Below are 18823 nucleotides of genomic sequence, written 5' to 3'. Positions count from 1 at the left end.
CCATGTTGGGGCGGGGTTTTGCGAAAGGTCGATTGTTTCTTGGTGTTTCTCTTGACATTTGTTTCAGTTTTGTGTCTGCAATTGTTGTTTCTTGCACTTCCAATTTGTATTTTTATTCCAGAGATAGACATCAAAGATCGAGATCGGCTGCTCCGCTCACCTCCTTTTTGTTCATTTAAAAAAATGTGTTGAACTATCCATGTACTGTGTGTTTGTTTTGTAGAGACTAACAGATGGAAGCTCGTTCTAACTCCTCTCTTTCCTCATCCGATGAGTTCATGGAGCGTTTCCTTCTCTCGATGATGACGTCTTCTCCCTGCTGTGTGTTCTTCCTCATCAATGGCACCATCCTCTTCCTCCTGCGCAGCAAACCCGTGTTCTCCCAGTGTCCACGCTACGTCCTTCTCTTCAACCTTGTGCTGGCCGACACTGTGCTCATTACACAGGGGCAGACTCTCTATCTGCTCGCTATGTTTAAAGTTTGGATCTCCTATCCTCTGTGTGGCTGCATCGTCATGATTTCCCGTCTTACAGATCAGATCTCTCCTCTTGTGCTGATCTTCATGTCTCTAGAACGCTGCGTTGCTGTGTGTTTCCCCTTTAGACACTGCACTCTGGTCACTCTCAGGAACACCTTCATTGCTGTTTTCCTGATCTGGACCATTGCTAGTTTCAGTGTTTTGACCCAAGTTCTGCTTTTACTGGAGTTCCCGCTTCATGAGCTTCCTGACCTGCAGATGAGAGAGTTCTGCAGCAGCTTTGCGATGTTCTTAGGTCCTAAATCCTATGAGTACGAAACGATCTACATGTATGTCCTGTTCGCTTTGTCTGCGCTGGTCATCTCCTGCTCCTTTGTGGCCGTGATGGTGGTCGCCTTCTTGGCGTCGGGAGACAGAGCACAGATGCAGAAGACACAGTTAACACTGCTTCTGCATTTGTTCCAGCTCGGCCTGAACCTGGTCTCAGTGATGCAAATACATTTTTTTGTGGCGGTGGCGCGGTGCTGCAGGACTGAGCGACTGTTGGACGTGGTATATGTGTGTGTGGTTCTGATGCCACGCTGCCTCTCGGCTCTCACCTACGGTCTCCGGGACCCCATGCTCAGACCCGCCCTGGGGACCCATCTGTGCTGCGTGCTGCGGGGCAGGATGGGAAGGGTTGCAACACTTCCACAAAGTAAAACACATTTCCTTGAGTAAGCCGTTTCATAACAATATAGCATGTTCAAACCAACAGGCGTTTTGTGCTTTGGACGCTGTGCGTTTTGAGATGACATGTTTTGGGGAAAATTTGCAGTGCGTCACCCAATCAGGAGCTTTCCCCAACAGTGACGTAGGAGCCGAGCCACCGCAGATGTAAACAATCATGGAGGATGAACTACAACTACAAAGACACACATCACTTTTTCTTTTACCTTAACACTCAGGATTATAAGTGGTGGCAAGAGAACACATTTCAGTGGCTGGATCTGCGCTGGGAATGTATTTGGAAACAAGAAATACACACCAATAAAGCCAATAAAACCACCATCTTCGTAAAGCAACCTTTTAGTAATGATCACACACTGAGCTGGGTTTGTTGATTTTGTTGTTTATTGCATATGTTTTATCAACAATAGCAGTGACGTGCGGTTAGGTTTATGAAGGGTGAGGCATGTGTAACCGGTGTAGGGTTTGTGCCTTGTGGGGCGCCGTATTACGTCACGCCCCTTCGCTTCCGCATTCCTATGCAGCCGGTGTTAGCATTTAAGCGGCTTGTATGCCGGTAGACGCTGCTCTCTCCCTCGCCAGACTGCCACCCGCTATCACTGCCCTTTCATAGCTGGTGTGCTGTAACCCGGGTAGGTCTGCGCGTTGTAGTGTTCGCAGTGAGTTCATATATTGGTGTCTATGTGTTGCCAATCCCGTGTCTGTGTGGTAGATGCTGACACGGGTGGCCCGATGCGTGTCCGTGGCTTGGAGAGCTAATGTGGCCAAAACATAGTTCCTCGTAGGTAGGCTACATAATACATTTGTTTGCCATGGTCATATTGTCGTGCATGTTTCTTTTTTGTTAATATTATGTGTTTGCTCCGTAGACGCTGTTGGCCATTGCTGTTTTTATTTGGGTCTAATTAATGATTGAGTTTCATGTTAAAACTATTGGTTAACGTGTTTTTGTTTTCGTTTTGCATCGTAATCATTTCGCATTATTGGTTCGATTTTGGTTTTGTTCCAGGATCTGGTCCGGGCGTGGTTGCCCCAGACGGTGGGGGGTTTGGTGATAGTCCCTCACTCCAGCTCCATCACTTCGCGTGTGTTGTGGTATTTTTGCACGTCCCTCACATTTTGCACGTTTAGTTTGCCCTAGTTTTGATCTGCTTTTGCTTGTATGTGTGCGCGTGTGTGTGTGGTACACGGAGCGTGGTGAGTACTGTCCCAAACTTATTGCGCCCCCACTAGGTGCATCTGCGGTCGGCCAGTCCAGGGCATTTTAAGCTAATTAACTAGTCATTTTCACTTTTAACACTTTAACTGTGTCTAAATAAATCATGAAGTAGGAATTACATAAATAAATGAAATATTTTTAAAATCCTAAATCGACTGTGTCTCTTTTTGACCATCTACTGCATCCTTTGTACCTGTGTTACCATCAGTCCTCACCCTGCGGTTACACATGGATTTTCTGAGTCCGATTTAAAGGGCAGAGGCTAAATAGAGCTACTACACTATTTCATTTCGAGCTCTCCTTCCCTGTTAGCATGTGTTTAGTCCATAATCACACCTCAAAAATATAATCTGCTTTGTGCATCAAGCAAAATAAATGAGCAACACGATTATGGCAAGAGCATGTAAGTGATGTGCAAAAATCTAGTTTGTCCAATAAAGGTTTTGCGTACTTTTAAGTGTCCTACAGCTGTGTCCTGCAATCACAGCTGCAGGACACTGAGTATTGTAAATCAGACCCGGATAGATTTGGAGAAAGCCACACAGAGGCAGGAGCGCTTCACTGATTGTTCTGCCCTCCTTGACCTGGAGAGAAAGGACCGGAAGATGCTGGAACGGTCAACATGCGTTAAGGCTCATTCATACTTCACAAGACGCAAGAACTTCTCGTTCTTGCACCCTGAGATGCAGAACAAAATGAAGTCACTTTTACCCTGTCACCATGGAAACCTTTTATAACTGACAACAGTTCTCGGACGGGTCCACTCCGTCACACCATCCTTCTCATCCCGTAGGTTGACAAAGTCTTGGCAACCTGGAAAGGTAGTCGGCAACCAGGTAAGATTTCCCCAACCGGTGCTTGACCACAAACTTGAAAGGCTGCAACGAGAGGTACCAGTGCGTCAGTCTGCTGTTGTGGTCCTTCATCGAGTTGATCCATGTGCAAGCAGGTAGTACTTCAGGCTCTCCAGAGCCCATTTGATGGCGAGTCCCTCCTTCTCAACCACGGAGTATCTGGATTCTCGAGGCAACATCTTGCGGCTCAGGTACAAAACGCGCTGCTCCGCTCCAGTCTCCCCTTGGACACGGACCGCCCCAAGGCCCACCTTCGAGGCATCCACCTGCACCAGGAATTGGCGACTGAAGTCCGGACTGCACAACACTGGAGAGGAACAGAGGAGAGTTTTGAGGGTGCTGAAGGCAGTTTCACACTCACCAGTCTAAGTCACTGGGTTCCTCTGGGCCTTCATGGTCAGGGCAGTGAGTGGGGCTGCAATCGTGGCAAACTGTGGCACAAATCTCCGATACCATCCAGCCAGGCCCAGGAAGGATCGCACCTCCTTCCTCGGTCCGAGGACGAGGAGACTTCTGGATAGCTTCAACCTTATCCATCTGGGGTCGTACCTCTCCTCTTCCCAGCTGATAGCCCAGGTATCTGGTTTCAGGGCGTAAACAGTGTTGATGAAGCACCGCTTCCCCCTCCTGAGGCGCCGGATGGTTTGCCAGAATCTCTTCGATGCCGACCGATAGTCTTCCTCCATGGCCTCCCCGAACTCCTCCCATCGACAATAGAGGAGGAGAACAGGGTCCACTCGGACTCCATGTCCCCAGCCTCCCTCGGAATCTGGGTGAAGCTCTTCCGGAGGTGGGAGTTGAAGACCCCACTGACAGAGGGATCCGCCAGACGTTCCCAACAGACCCTCACAACACGCTTGGGCCTGCCAGGTCTGACCGGCTTCCTCCCCTGCCAGCGGATCCAGCTCACCACCAGGTGGTGATCGGTTGACAGCTCAGCCCCTCTCTTCACCCGAGTGTCCGAGACACGCGGCCAGAGATCAGATGACACAACTACAAAGTCGATCATCGACCTCCTGCCTAGGGTGTCCTGGTGCCACGTGCACTTATGGACACCCTTGTGCTCGAACATGGTGTTCGTTATGGACAAACTGCGACTAGCACGGAAGTCCAATAACAGAACACCACTCGGGTTCAGATCGGGGAGGCCGTTCTTCCCAATCACTCCCTCCCAGGTCTCACTGTCGTTACCCACCTGGGCGTTGAAGTCCCCCAGCAGAACAATGGAGTCCCCAGTCGGAGCACTATCTAGTACCCCTCCCAGGGACTCCAAGAAGGCCGTGTCTGCACCGATGTTGGGCCCGTAGGCCGAAACAACAGTGAGAGACCTGTCCCCAACCCGAAGGCGTAGGGACGCGACCCTCTCGTCCACCGGGGTGAACTCCAACACGTGACGGCTGAGCTCAGGGGCTATGAGCAAACCCACCCCAGCCCGCCGCCTCTCCCCGCGGGCAACTCCAGAAAAATGGAGAGTCCAGCCTCTCTCCAGTTGGGATCCGGAACCCAAGCTGTGCGTGGAGGTGAGCCCGACTATATCTAGTCGGTATCTCTCAACCTCCCGCACAAGCTCAGGCTCCTTCCCCCCCAGCGAGGTGACGTTCCAAGTCCCGAACGCCAGAAGCTGTGCATGTGGACCAGGTCGTCGAGGCACCTGCCTCTGACTGCCACCCAGTCCTCTTCGCACCCGACCCATATGGATCCCTCTGCGGGTGGTGGGTCCACAGGAGGGCGGGCCCACGTCGTCCCTTTGGCCTGCGCCCGGCCGGGCCCCGTGGGCAGAGACCCGGCCACCAGACGCTCGCGTTCGGGCCCAAACCCCAGGTCTGGTTCCAGGGTGGGGCCCCGGCTGCGCCATCCCGGGCGACGTCACGGTCCTTGATATTATACTGTCCATAGAGATCTTCTGAACTGCTCTTCGTCTGACCCGTCACCTCGGACCTGTTTGCCATGGGAGACCCTACCAGGGGCATAAAGCCCCGGACAACATAGCTCCTCGGATCATTCGGGCACTCAAACAACCCCACCACATTAAGGTAGCAGTTCACGGGGTTGCTGGAGGTATGTGATGCTGAAATTTGTCTCCCAGGTTGAATTAACGCCTAGGCTTCATATATCAGATCATGACAAAAGTGGATCGTCCCAGCCCTGCAAACTAGCAAAAAATGAAGCTGATGATTATGTCATGCATAATTTTGCCCATGGTGTATAAGAAACTGTTAAATCCCACAGAGGTGTTGGTACCATCATGATCACTGATTCAATATCGAAGCTGGCAAGTAAATGTCTGCATTGGGTTGGAATACTCCCTCGATTACTTCGTCCCTATTTTGTTTGTCCCTTTACTGATCGTCCGGAGTCCCTTATACCAGAGCACATTAAAGAGGCCTCTCCAGAAGCAAGAAGGACATGGTTCAACAGATTAACTGCTGAAATCGTGGACAATCGCATTCTTCTTAGAGACATCACAGAGACTGCAACCCTAACCCAAAAAGTAATGCACATGCACCTGATCGTTTGGACATTATATATTTTTGTTTTGTAAAATGTAGCGCCATGTGAGTGTTTAAAGGTTTGTTTTGTTTTGCTTAAAGTACTATGGTATTGTAAACCTGGAAAGGTAGTTTCAAGCTACAGGGGAGGTGCTGCGGTGTTAAAAGAAAGTGTGACGTCACCACTGGTCCAATAGATGCCGAGAGGTTCATTGTTCATATGCGCAGATGAGTATATTGTCTTTTTGTCATGTCGTTCAGCAGCCCCACTGCTAATAAAGAAGCCATTTAGAAAATGTTGTTTTTCACTTGAGTTTCCCTTTTTCACTTTGAGTTTTATATGTGGACACCACAGTAATGTACTAAAGCAGAGGTTTGGAAGGGCTAAGGAAAGAGTTGAAGCAAAATATGCATAGGTCTGTGTCAGAAGCGGATATGTCGTCGAGAAGATCAGAAGTGAGTGGTGAACGCTCGGAAGAGCACATGGTTCATAATAAGTTTGAAAATCCACAATGACGGAGTTGGAGCGACAACACACCAAACGCAGTTTACACGGCAGAGGGCTGATTCATAAAGCTTCATAAGCTAGGCTTATTTGTCCAAGTCTGGCTTATTTTGTTGTCTTTTTGGTTTCATAAACCAGGCTCACTCTGAGTCTGGCTGTTACTATGGAAACATAGTCAGAGAACTAAGCTATGTGTCTTCTTCGTGGAACACCAATGGGGAATGTAAATGACACAAGCAGGGTATTAGCACCATCATCTGGCCAAAATATATGTTGGCCTCAAAAATTTGAAAAGGAAAATATGACATAACAAAATCAATTACTTTATGCAAGGTTGTGTGACATATTAATGACATTACGTGCCATCAAAAAGCTTCTCCAATAAAAGGAACCTTGGCCCACAGGACCCACCCTCATACTCCTGTGTCCAGTGTCAACAGTGTTTTTTTTCAATCAATCAAACTTTATTTATAAAGCGCTTTTCATACACAAAGTGGATCACAAAGTGCTTTACACATTACAACATTTAATACAATGCGCCTGGCACAACCTCCCATATATATATTTTATATACACTGCCCACAAAAACTTAGGGCACACTCAAAAAACACATCCTAGATGTCAATCAATTTGATTTTTCGGATGAAAATCTTTATTCATAGTGTAGGGCAATGTGTTGAGAACAAAATAACATAAGAATGATGAATGGAAATCAAATTCTCAGCCCCTGGAGGTCTGGATCCAAAATTATAGTCAAAATCAAAGTGACAAATCAGGTCACTGGTTGATCCAAATTCTGTAGAAATTCCTCCAAACGAGTCTGTATCATCCTCAGTAGTGTGTGTGGCCTCCACCTGCCTGAATGCACTCCCTACAACGCCTGGGCATGCTCCTGATGAGACCACGGATGTCCTCCTGAGGGATCTCCTCCCAGACCTGGATTAGAGCATCAGTCAGCTCCTGGACAGTCTGTGGTGCGACGTGGCGTTGATGGATGGACCGAGACATGATGTCCCAGATGTGCTCTATTGGATTTAAGTCTGGGGAACGGGCAGGCCAGTCCATAACATCAATGCCTTCCTCATGCAGGACCTGCTGACACACTCTTGCCACATGTGGTCTGGCATTATCAGGCATCAGAAGGAACCCAGGGCCCACAGCACCAGCATATGGTCTTACAATAGGTCTGAGGATCTCATCCCGGTCCCCAATGCCAGTCAGGGAACCTCTGGCTCGCACATGGAGGGCTGTGCGGCCCTCCAATGAAATGCCTCCCCAGACCATCACTGACCCACCACCAAACCGGTCATGCTGGATGATGTTGCAGCAGCAGAACGTTCTCCAGGGCGTCTCCAGACTCTGTCACGTCTGTCACATGTGCTCAGGGTGAACCTGCTCTCATCCGTGAAGAGCACAGGGCACCATTGGCCAAACTGCCAATCGCTGTGTTCTCGGGCAAATGCCAATCGGGCTGCACGGTGTTGGGCAGTAAGCACCAGCCCAACTTGTGGACGTCGGGCCCTCATACCACCCTCATGGAGTCAGGTTCTGACCGTTTGAGGACCAACATGCACATTTGTGGCCCTCTGGAGGTCATTTTGTAGGGCTCGGGCAGTGCTTCTCCTGTTTCTCCGTGCACAAATGAGCAGATAGCGGTCCTGCTGCTGGGTTGTTGGCCTCGGTCGGCCCCCCCCAGGTCTCCTGGTGTACTGGCCTGTCTCCTGGTATCTCCTCCATGCTCTGGACACTGCGCTGGGAGACACAGCAAACCTTCTTGCCACAGCACGAATGGACGTGCCATTTTGGATGAGCATCACTCCCTGAGCGCCTTCTGTGGGTTGTAGATGCTCCTCATGATCCCTCTAGTGGTGAGAACACTGGACAAATGCAAAAGTGTTCCAAAAATACGGTACAAAGGATGAAGACAGGGAAATGGTCTGTGGTCACCACCTGCAAAACCATTCCTCTTTTGGAGAGATCTTGCTAATTGCCTCTCATTTCCACCTGTTGTCTGTTTAATTTCCACAACACCAAGTGAAATTGATTCACAATAAGCGTGGCTTCCTAACTGGACAGTCTGATATCCCAGAAATTTGATTGACTTGGAGTTACATTGTGTTTTTTGAGTGTGCCCTAAGTTTTTGTGAGCAGTGTATTAGGATTATAAATAGATTAGTCAGTTAAAAGCTAATTATAAATAGATTGGCTAATAGCTAATTCTAAATAGATTAGTCAGTTAAAGGCTAAGCTAAAAAGGTGGGTCTTGAGCCTGCTCTTAAAAACATTTTCGTTCTCTGCAGCCCTGAGCTCCTCTGGCAGGTGGTTCCAGAGGCGAGGGCCGTAATATTGGAAAGACGCCTCACCGTGAGTCTTTTTGTTGACTTTAGGAATAACTAGGAGACCCCTGCCGGAGGAACGAAGGGGCCTTGAAGGTTCGTAAGGTAAAAGCAGTTCTGAAAGATAAGAAGGACCAAGACCATTAAGACATTTAAAAAACATTAAAAGATCCTGAAACACACGTGGAGCCAATGCAGCAATTCTAAAACCGGTGTATTGTGGTCCCGCCATGTGTTTAAATTTCTGGGAAAATAGAAAAGTGTTTAAATTCATAGGCGCTTGTGACAACCAGGCACCCGTCTGTGCATGGTCAGTCACCTATACCCTCGCCTTCACCACACCCGGTTTACTCCCCTGTCCAGCCTCCCTCTCTGACCTCACACTCAACGCCCATCTCTGCCCCTTCTCCCATTCGCTCCCCCTGTTCCCGCCGCCGGTTAAGCCTCCTGGGTTTGCTCTAGTAAAATGGCATACCTTTGCGGGACAGGGAAGTAGCAGCCTCGGATCCTGAGGGGTAGCAAAGCGTTATTAGTTGTACTCCCAACGAGTGTGGTTAATTCCTCCACAAACAAGTCCTTGCTGGTAACATTCCCTCCTTCCATAGCGCTTGTCAGTATCGCAAACATCTTGTTTTTAACAAAATAATTCCCCCGCAGAACCCGGACCTACCGCTTCCTGGTTGCTACAGTACGTCGGTGACGTCATTCCGCGCACCGTACGTACAGGTCCGCTTGGACTCGATTTAAGTTCTTCCCAGTTGGTGTCCAGTCCCCCCCAAAAAATGAGACTGGGATCGATCTCCCAGCCTCATGGATGGGAGCCCTGCGCTCTGTCTATGGAGCTAACATAGAGGAACAAATCCGGAGGCCTGTGAAGTATGCAGCGCGTTCATGTTTGGCCATGATTTCTCAGTGATCATTAGTGTGGTCTGCTTATGGACGCGGCAAATGAGCATTAGTTGAACGTGTCTTGAATTAGTGAGATCAACCAAGCTTGGTCCCTTTGGTGAAACCCAATAATCGCAGCTTGAATTGTTGATCCTAACGTAAGTCAGGATCAAAAGGAGGAAAAGCTGCAGCAGCTGTGGTTTGAGCCTGAGCCCAGGCATTCTGATCAGAGGAACCATTCTCTTCAATAAACTTATGCAAACGCGGGCACATTTAACAAAGCACTGGATTACAGACATGTTTAAAAGGAGATTTTATCGTGACATGAGGCTGGACAGACAAGTACTACACACTCAAACCCACTCGTATTGAAAAAGTATCTCAGAGAGCGGAAAGAGGTGAGATTTGACTCAAGTGTCAGATAAATGTAGGCTAGTTAAACAATTCCACTGTCACTAAAGTACAAACAAAGAAGCAGGAAACCTTAGAGCTAACAGCAACTGCGGTGTTTAATTAGCTTGGCTGGTAGAAATGGGGGTTCTGGTTATTTAGAGGCGCGGTTGGGTGAAGACAGGAATAGCTGGCTGGCAAAGAAGAGTTGGTTGAGGCATGGTCTGCTCCAGAAGTGTATATAGTCAATAAAATGTTAACTCCATTTCCACTCCACTGAAACAAGACCTTTGAGTTTTGGATCCAATAGCAATAGAAATAACTAATGGTGCGAGAAACTCGTCACCTGAAAGACCTCAAACTCAAAGTACTGGGAAAGGCAGGTGAAGATGCAGTAATTTAATAAACCAGCTGACAATGTTAAACTGAAACTTTTTGGTAGTGTTCTGGTAGTGCCACTCCAGGAAATATTGTGTATAATCATGGGATAATGATGGAGATCATGGGTGGATGGAGAGTGATCCCCAACACCCACACGCTTCCAACCAATGGTCCAGAACCACATAGCAGCAAGAACTTCTGGGCAGTCCACTGGGTCACTAAAAGGTCAATTCCACATTCTTGCACATAAATAGTTCCATAATGCACCTTTGAGGACAGATCACCTCACATCACTGCTGTCCTTCAGACCAGGCCAAAAGCCACTGTGGTTGTATCCTTGGTCAGAACTACTGCAACTTCACCACACTGTTGAGTCCTGCTGGAGAACAACCAGCTCCACAGGACTGTTTTATGAACAAAAACATGAACGGCAGAAATCAAATAAATATATTTGAGATTAGGGGGCTTCTACAATTATTGCAAAAATCTAAATAGAATCAGAGAAATGTGAACCACGTACCTGAATTTAATTCAGAACCACAGAGCCTTGTGTGAACTCACAGAAACCTGCTCTGTTCACAAACTCTTCAATAGTTACTCAGACCAAAGTTTGAACTCCCAGGGCCAGATCTTGTGGTTCATGTCGCAGGCTGTAGTGAAGATGAGACGGGTAGCGACGGGTAGCGCTCCTTGCAATCTTCAGTGTCATACCTGGCGCAAAAACCTGCGGACCTGCGGAAGGCGGTGGTTTGCGAGGGGGGGTTCTCTTGTACACGAGTAACATGCTGATGCAGCGCGCAATGTTTAATAAAGATTAAAGAAATAAAAGTGTCCCTCCGCTGCTGCAGCCACTCGCTGCAGATCCAAGATCAGCGGGCGGGACAGAGAGGCAGCAGCCTCGCGTTGGACACCGCTCGAATGCGCAAAGTTACGAAATGTACAGGATTTAATTGATCAGACACAGTCATATTGGCTGTGGAGGAGTTGCAGAGATATGCAGCAGTTGCAAGGAAACTGTAGCTTATTGGAGCATTTGCGCTACAGCTGCAGGATTCTTGGAGCGGCTGAATTGGGGAAAAAAAAGTTGCTATGTACCCTATAAACTGCGCTTCTTTCTTTTGGACTGAGCTGTGGCTACACAAGGAGCATCATCAGGAGGTAAAGACTGACACATGATGGAAATGTCTCCTTAAAACGCAGATTGGACGTGGTGTTGTGGCACTTGAAGGCATGTGTGGTTTATTTATGGAAAACTGTTGTTGTTTTGGTGTTAGAGGTGTGCGCGTTGATCTACTGTATCAAAGTAAGCCCGTGCATAACCTACGCTCAAACAGACTTTTCAAGGCAATTTCGCTTTTGTTTTCAATTGTGCTGCTTGTAATGAACCACGCCTCAGTCGGCCTGTTTTTCTTAAATAACGCCCTCTCCCTAGTGGTGCAGCCTTTAGCGCAAAACCTGCACCACATGCAAGATCGCGCGTGTACCACATTGGCACGTCTGGCCCCCAAAGTTCAAATGTTTACGAATGGAGTGTGCAAAACTCTGAGAGCCGGGGTTCCCTGGAGGCCTCCATGGCGACCCCTGTTCTTTACATCAGATGCACAAAATGGCGGTGAGCATGAGGTCACCTGCGGCTTAGTGTTTTAAAAAGAGCTGGTACGGCCACACTGGCTGCAGTCTGAGAGAGCTGCCCAGGACCAATGGTACTGTACAATACTGTCTGCTTCTGTTAGACTGACTCACAATGTTTTAGCTTTCGGCATCGTTTTAGATGAAGTGGTGGAATGAAGTATTAATAAGCATTAGTAATCATTTTAGGGTTAGAGTAAGGGTTAAGGGTTGGCTTTGAACAAGCGTGTCATTAATGGCCCATTACTATCTTAACAGATAAAAGTATAATAAGCAGTGTGTTAATACTTTACAAGCATATTATTAATACTTAATGTGTTTGAATATTGTACCACAGACCTGTAACCTGGTACGTATGCTATGTTTTTTCTGTACAAGGTTGTTACAAGCTAGTCTTGGCTTGATCTTGTTAATCCTCAGTATAGTCTTGGTTTACTCCGGAGAACATTACAATTTTACTGTGATCAAGTTTCACCCATTACAATTAACATTAAGACGTCTAACATTTAATCCTATTTAATCCTTTGATTTCAACTCTGAACTTCGAACAAATGTCCCTGTTTCTGTGTCCTCTTGTTACATAGTATATAGCAGTAGCTATGAACAGTGCATTTTTTTTTTTTTTTTCATTTTTATTTAAAACCTATTGGGAGTATTGGAATATTTATGGATGTTAATCCTCTCCATGTGACTAATCTCCAGATCTTGAGCCAGTATCCTGGTCAGGATTACCGAGGACCAGTTCATTCAGTGCCTATTTCCTGTTTTTGATGTTGGAGAAGTGCAGCAGTAAATTCCCTGGGCAGGTAGAAAGGCCGACACTTTCTGATCATAAACTCCACGAGGGGTGAGCAGTGTTTGCAGACCACAGCAACATCACGGCACCAGGCGTCATTGGTGTAGACACAGAGTCCACCGCCACGTGTCTTTCCTCCCTCACAGATCACTGTCCACTCTGCAGCAGGAAAGACCCTCAAGTTATATTGCGCTGTCTGGTATACAGGTGAAACTCGGACAATTAGAATATCGTGAAAAAGCTCATTCATTTGTGTAATTAAATTTGAAATGTGAAACTAATATATGACTTATGGCATGCAAAGTGACATATGTCAAACCTATGTTTTAATGTTGATGTCTTGTAAAAACCCCAAATAAAAATGGACTGTAAGCCATTATCATCAAAATGAATTGACATTTGACACTTTGCATGTCATGAGTCTATGACATATTAGTTTCACATTTTAAGCTGTACTATAGAAATGAATTAACTTTTTAACAATATTCAAAATTTCTGAGTTTCACCTGTATTAGCATCCCATTCACTGGGATACTCACCAGTTGCTCTGTTTAACATAATACGATGGTGGCCATGGACTCCCTGCAGTCCAGTAGGTGGCTCTAAAAGTTTACAATAATACACTGAGCACTGACGGCATGAATCAAGTGCCAGAGTGAACGGCTGTTTCTCTATTGTGAGGATCCTCAGTGTCTCCACCACTGTGGACGGAATCCATGTCATCACACGCCGCCGAGCGGTGTTCCAATGCACTTTGACCCCTTTTGGGGGTTTGGCTCATTTACCCAGGATACACCTGTGGATCCTCCGCTGCCTTGGAGAGCTGAATATTACCCATAATGCTGTGCAACAATTTTTTTCCTCCCCTTCTTCCCAAAGCTTTATTTAGCAAAAAAAATATTTATTACAATAAAAACATTGGTTGAAGTGCTGTATAGATGTAAAGATGTAAATATTAGGTTTGTATAAAGTCCATTTTAATGAAAGGCCAAATAAATAGGCCTATATTTATTGAGAAATTAGGCCTATTCAAAAAATAAATATATTTAATGTTTGAATTAAATTTCTTACGAACCCTTGCAGAAATGTTATTATTATTAATAATAACATCATGCCCTGACGAAGACTCGGTAGAGAGTTGAAATGCATCGGTGTTGAATAAACTTCACCAGCAGTCGATTTTGTGTGCCTCGGATATCATTTTACTTTATTTATTTTCCCCAAGATGTTCAAACAGTAAGACATCCAACCAAAACCAGTTCATAAACAGCTTCCTGGCCTCTTTTGTTCATAAAACAGATGTTTTTGTAAGCATAGATTGATATTTTATCACGTGACATACGCAGCTGCCATTCTAATTGAGCTGAAATGCGTGGGTGAGAGGACCCTCTGCTCCGTTTGGGAGGAGCCCACCTCTGAGGACGTCAACGAAGTGGAGAGTGGAGGAAGGATTCTGGCATTTGAGAAACAACCACAATTTTGTAAAGTTGTTAAAGGGGGGGTATTATGCAAAATCGACTTTTCAAGCTTTACATCATGTTATTAAGTCATTCCCTCATTAAAACCATGCCTGAAGTGTTGCCTTGGCACATTCACGTATTTTCGAGTAATCTGTAGAAACTCTGATGGCGGCCATTTTAGGGATAAAACGCCTGATTCCTTCAGGAAACGCCCTCGACCTCCAGGATACGCCTCCGACCTTTCGTCACCAGCCGAGTAACCAACCACTGCTCCTCAGCAGAACCCCCTCCCCGCAGTGTCTAGCCCTAAGATGTAAACAGAGTCATCATGGAGGATTAGCTTCATGTGTTGTGAACCGGAGCCACAGCAGACTTTTACAAAGACACACATCAGTGTTTCTGTTACCGAAACACCCAGGATTAAAACCGGTGACAAGAACACTTATTTCAGTGTCTGGTTCTGCGCTGGGCCTTGAGCCTCCGGAGAAAGCTAATGCTAAGCTAAACCTCGAGTCATCACGTGAAAACGAGAAATATGCACACATAAAGTCAATAAAACCACCACACACATAAAGAACCGTTTAACAATGATCACACACGGAGCCAGGCTTGTTGATTTGAAAGTTTATTGCTCACATTTCATCTACAATGAGTCATAGCCGAGTGGTTTTCTCCCGGAGCTAACAAGCTAGCCGCGACAAGCTAACGGGAAAATTCACTGAATACAAGCAGCATATTATGCATTGAAAACGTCACTAAAACAGGCAACTGCTTGAAGCAGCGTTTATGACGATCACACACTGAGTCGGGCTTGTTGATTTCGTAGTTTATTGCTCACATTTCATCTACAGTGAGTCGTAGCCGAGTGGTTTTCTCCCGGAGCTAACAAGCTAGCCGCGATAAGCTAACGGGAAAATTCACTGAATACAAGCAGCATATTATGCATTGAAAACGTCACTAAAACAGGCAACTGCTTGAAGCAGCCTTTATGATGATCACACACGGAGCCTGGCTTGTTGATTTCGTAGTTTATTGCTCACATTTCATCTACAGTGAGTCGTTGCCGAGTGGTTTCTCCCGGAGCTAAGGCACTATTAGCCGCGACAAGCTAACAACCTTCACCTTCACAACATTCATTGAAAACAGGCAGCATATTATGCACAAATAACGTCAATAAAGCAGGCAACTACTTGAAGCAGCATTTACGATGATCACACAATGAGCCTGGCTTTACACATTTGTGGTTTATTACAGACTTTTCATCAACAATGAGCTGTAGTCGATTATAACAAGCTAACGGGTAACCTCGAAAAACCATTGTCCACCTGCACAGATAATGTCCGTCTTTGAATCGTATGGGCTCCTGCAGATCCTGGTGTCGTCCATGGGGGTATAGTTAGAGATCCATAGGGCATGGCAGATGCAAAGAGAGAGCCTCCAAACAGCAGTTATTTTTCAGGCAAGAGCCCCTTCCAAGCGTCCGGTGTGGAAGGTTCGTCTCCAAATAATATCCTGTGTGGCCATTGTTCACAAAGTGATAAACAGTAGCTCCTTTCCAACAATAAACATTAAAATGCACCGATCGTAGTTTCAATACTGTTGAGATAACGAGCGCAGTGTTGTTGTTGTGATGCCACAGACAGCGTGTGGAGGGGGCGTGTCGGAAAGGGTCAGAGGTTCTTAAAGAGACAGAGGCCTATTTCAAGTCATTTGCTACCGCCATTTTGAAAGAGCAATTTTATACAAGGCAGTTCTTCTAATTTACTGCATTGACAGACCAACAGAAGGTTTCGTCATCATTGTAGTGTGCTATAGACTGGTGCTATGTGGCTGAAAAAAGCATAATACCCCCTCTTTAAACCTCTGAATGAGGAAGTGACTGCAGCAGCTTAAACACTCGTGCTCTGATACGTGGTTGGCTACGCGCAGTCATGTGACTGGGTTTGCGCGCGGTCGCAAAGACACTTACTCGGCACAGGTCATTTAAAGTGACAGGGAACTAATGATATATAAATGTTTTGTTTATATATTTAATTAAGGGCAGATTTTAACCTTGGTTACAACTACCTCCTCACAGAATGGCCCCTCCATGAAACAGTAACTCTGAATCATCAGAGGATTCATCATATACAGAAGCAGATCATCTGCATATTTATTTATTTTTATTTATTTATTTGAAAAGGAGGGACAATACATATTAATGAACATTTTTACAAATGTAAAATAGCCGTAGGCTAATTTCAATCTGCAGACCCCCTGGCAGGTTGTGATATATAGTGAAACCTTGTGGGTGCAGACATATCTGGTAATTCCCAAGACATCCTGATAGGATCGAATGGAAATAGCGAGTGGCTCAAGAGCAATATTAAAGAGATATGGTGACAAACAACACCCTTGGCTGGTCCCTCGACACACTTCAGGAATGCCTGCCCGAAACCAAAAGTCTTCTCGGCAGCTAGTGATAGAACAATTTCAGGCTCAATTTCAGAGCATGGGGAGTAAATTATATTGAAAAGTCGTCTCATATTAAAAAAAGATTATCTACCAGAAATAAATCTGACTGATCTTGATGAATAATTGAAGAGATTACTTTCTGTAGACGACTTGTAAGGACTTAAGTCAGTATTTTAAAATCACAGTGGAGAAGGCTCATTGATCTACGAGCTGCACTGTTAAAAGGATTTTTGCCTTTTTTTAAGATAACTGACAGCTTCCGAAAAAGACTGCGTAGAGAAAGCTTCATCAACTTGTTTCAAAACAGGAACAAGTTGTTCGGTGCCTCTCTAGCGGTAGCCCATCCGGACCGGGGGTCTTACCGCATTGCATTGACTTGATTTCATTCATAATATCGCTTTTGGAAAAAGAACTATCAAGATTTTTTTTTTTTTCATTGTCATTCAATGTGGGGATATCTAACGACTCTAAAAAAGCTTTTATCTGAGATACCTCCATGCCACATTCTGAAAGATACAGATCATTATAATATTTTTTTAAACTATCATTTATCAATTGAGGTTCACATGTTGTGGTATCTGAGCCAATTTGTAACTCAGAAATAATATGGCTGGCAGATTGACGTTTTAGTTGGTGAGCCAATAGTTTGCCTGCTCTTTCTCCATGTTCATAGGTTGTTTGCTTAGCCTTTCAGACTCTACAGTAGAGAGATTGTTCAATTCAGCCTGCAGACTTAGCTTTTCTTTGAAAAGGTCAGGGGTGCTTTTTTTTTTACATAGTTGTCTATGATTGATATTTGCGTAATATTTCATTTGTTCTTGCAGATGTTTTTTCCTGATGAAGGCACTGTACAAGATAATCTCCCCCCTGATGCAGGCCTTATATACATCCCAAATAGTGCTCTTTAGTATATAATTGGGGTTATTTATTTCCCTAGGAATAGGAAATGAAATCTGAATTTAGGAGCAAAACTGTGTCGAAGTGCCAATTGTAGCGTTCACTGATATAACAATGGTGTGATATTGGGCTTTGAAAATAATGGACATAAATCTGTCATCTATCAAAAAAATAGTCTATTCTGGAGTAACTGTGACGTACTTGTGAAAAGTGGGAATATTGTTTTATATTTTAATTAATTTTCCTCCATCGGTCAGACAACTCTTTTTTCGAATATGTCCAAGTTAAGTATTGTGGCAGATTTTGATAGGCTTGAGTTGTTTTTTGGCCTGGAAGCAATCTAGGTCTTCCTGAAGGACACAGTTGAAATCTCCGCACAATATTAACATATTAGAGTTCAGATCAGGGAGTTTTACAATATCCTTTGAAAAGAAGGATGGGTCATCCCAGTGAGGACCATATATATTATATACACTGCGTTCCAAATTATTATGCAAATGACATTTTTCTAAGATTTTCTAAATTGTCAACTCAAATGTGAGTCAGCATAATTTTCAAGTAACTTTAACTGGTAGAGGATCATGTAAATGTGGTTGGAAAAACCTTCCAGTGAGTGTTTTTTCAAAAGTAAATATAGTAAAAAACTCAAAATTTGTATTTAACTGAAAATGGTTGTTTGTTCAATTTGTAGCATTAGGAGGTCATATTTACTGAAATCAAAAACTATTTCAATCAAAAAAATCTTAACCGGTCAAGTTATATTTTACCATTGGAGCCCTTTTGTGATAGCAGCCTCAAAATTCTTTAATCCATTTAACTTGTGAGTTTTTGGACAGTTTGGATTTCTTTGCAGGATGTTAGAATAGCCTCCCAGAGTTGCCGTTTGGATGAAAACTGTCTCCCACCCACATAGAAGGTTTTTTTTGTTGAGGCTCCAAAGGTTCCCAATAGGGTTGAGGTCAGGGGAGGAGGGGGTCCACATCATGAGTTTCTCTCCTTTTATGCCCATAGCAGCCAGTGATGCAGAGGTTTTCTTTACAGCAGGACATGGTGCGTTGTCATGCATGAAGAGGATTTTTTTTAGGGAAAGCACAGCTCTTCTTTTTGTAGCAGAGAAGACAGTGGTCAGTCAGAAACTCCACATATTTTTCAGGTCATTTTCACACCTTCAGGGAGCCTAAAGGGGCCGACCAGCTCTCTCCCCATGATTCTGGCCCAAAACATGACTCCGCCCCCTCCTTACTGGCGTCACAGCCTTGTTGGGACATTGTGGCCATTCACCAACCATCCACTACATTGATTTGACCATCCAGGGTT

Source organism: Gobius niger (genome assembly GCF_951799975.1).
Source record: "Gobius niger genome assembly, chromosome: 9".
Classification (NCBI taxonomy): domain Eukaryota; kingdom Metazoa; phylum Chordata; class Actinopteri; order Gobiiformes; family Gobiidae; genus Gobius; species Gobius niger.
The sequence above is the reverse complement of the archived record's forward strand: the minus strand, read 5'-3'. Positions refer to the sequence as shown.